Below are 2,408 nucleotides of genomic sequence, written 5' to 3'. Positions count from 1 at the left end.
TCCTGCCCTCTTTGCTGATCTGGACTCTGCCTGATATTCTTGTCATAAGGTCATTGCCCAGGTGAGCTCAGCTCAGCGTGAAGCAAAACAGCCCATCTGAAGGCACCACACAGCCCGTGCAGGGAGGGACCTCCTTTCCCCATCTGCTGTTTTCTTACCAAAAAAAAAAAAAAAAAGGACTTTTTACTTTTCTGCTCCATATTGCAAAAAGCCAGCCAGAAAGGATGGCTATCTAACCCTGAAATCCCTCAAATGAGGAGCAGTAAGCTGCTTCTAAGTCTTCAGATGCTGGGTACCCAGGCTGGTGGCCAGCAATCACTCCCTGGGGTCTCTGCTTGCCTTTAAATGGTGTCTGGACCCAATTTGTTCTCCAAAAGCTCACAATGTCTGACAGTTTTTGAAGTTCAGTTTTCTCTCTGTTCGGGTAGTCTCCAGGGCAGAGCACCCAGTCTTGATTGACACTGAATCTTTCTCTTATCCATACTTAAACCCTGCTCCCTGCTCCTGAACGTCTAGGATCCCTGCTGAACCAGCTGCAAGTTTGTGCACAAGAAGTGTTTTTTTTACATACTTGGGGCACAAGCTGTGTTTTATAAACACACAGTTTACACTGCCTGGGAACTTAGGGGCTTTCCTCTGGGCGGGAAACAGCTGTGAGGAGCTTGACCAACCTTCGTTTTTCGGAGAACAAGATGTTACCTTTGACCAGCCGTGTGACTATATTAAGAGCTAGGGGTTTTAAAGAGGCGTGGATATAACCAGCAGTCATGACCAGGTTCCTGTTGTTAGGCCTCAGGATCCTCCCAGAAATCTGAGCTAAGAAAGGAGGCTCGCTGTACACTGCCTCCCTAGTTTCCAGTTTGATTGCTCAGAAATGACTTTGCATACTGTGCTGCTCCACATCTGGGGTCTGCATGCTGCCTTCCTCCACTACCTTCGGCTGACTGCTCTGGGCTTCTTACATCACAGACTCATGGACTCAGAAGCATGGAAGGAACTTCAAGAGAGTCCTTCACTCACTTGGCACACTAGATGGTCACCCCTTCCTCTGTTCGAAGAACAGTGTAAGAGTACCCAAAGGTGAGGGAAGGCGAACAAGACCCAGTTCCTACCCTAAGTATTGACAGACATCAGGCCCATCTACCACCTCTCCAGTCTCCTCAAGCTGGCTCATGCCCTCCTGCTTTGTGTTCCCCTATCTCTGCAGACCCCTATCATGGTGCCTGCCACACTGCCTATAAAACACACGCTTTCAGAAGACACGACCTGCCATGCTGGTGATACTGATATTCTGTAGGTCCTTTGATGTGGTTTTCACAGAAAGAACTAAGACCAGACTAGATACACTACATTTATTGACCACTTCAAGTAACCCAAATGAGGTAAGGTTGATGGCTGCCTAGACAGAAAAGGACAAGGACATTTTCTTATTGGATTATGGACCACTCATGAGTGTGTCTTATTTTTATTACTTCTTTCCCCCAGGATAATCATAATCTGGCAGTTCTGGGAACTGGATCTTCAATGTGCAATTTGGGGAGAAAATGACACAATTTCCCATATGAAAAATCAACTCTGGTAGCCAGGTATGGTAGAGTGTACCTACAATCCTAGTGTGTAGGATATTATGGTAAGCTTGAGATGAATACGGGCCACACACCAAGATTGTAGAAGAAAATAGAAGAAGGGAGAGGTAAAGGAAGGGAATGTGGAGGGAAAGAAAAAGAGGAAGGAAAGAAGTCAGCAATGGCACTCGAGAAGTACTGGGGAGCTTTCGTTAAAGACAGAAACAATCAATGCCAGAGCCAAGATACTGAAAGAAAACTCCATTCATACCAGCGACCAAACTCAATTCTATTTTGCCAACACACTGCCTTGGTCACTCCCCTTTGCTTCGTAGTGGGGTTACCCGAATACCTCTGTTTAAGACAAGGGCAAGAGCAGTCAACAAACGGCTCTCCCTTGGGACTATGATTTAAAAAAAATTTATATGGATGGAGACTATCTCCAAAGAAAACTGCTAGTTTGTTTCTCAAAACTCATCAGCAGAGCACAGAAGAAAGTTCCAAATGCCTAGTGGACTGTCTCTGTGGAGAAGAGCCAGGCTACCAACAAGCAGTGCTGGTGGGTTTCAGAGTGCCAGCCAGAAATAGGGTGAGCAAGACAGAACCAACGTGGGGCATGAAGAGATCCAGCCAGTGGCATGACCTCCCCTTCCTGTGGTTCTTTCTGTTGGCTTGTACAGAGTCTTGAATCCTCAGCAGCCTCGGATGCTCTTTACCACTGCTTGCCAGCTGGCTGAGCATCATTTTGGAAAGGATTACAGGATGTGGGCTCCCTGATGAACTGATGCATTGTAATCGGACTTGGCGTAGCTTGATTTCACAATGCCAAGGCAACGGAGGGGG

This window comes from Mus pahari, chromosome 10 (assembly GCF_900095145.1).
Source record: "Mus pahari chromosome 10, PAHARI_EIJ_v1.1, whole genome shotgun sequence".
Taxonomy (NCBI): Eukaryota; Metazoa; Chordata; class Mammalia; order Rodentia; family Muridae; genus Mus; species Mus pahari.
The sequence above is the reverse complement of the archived record's forward strand: the minus strand, read 5'-3'. Positions refer to the sequence as shown.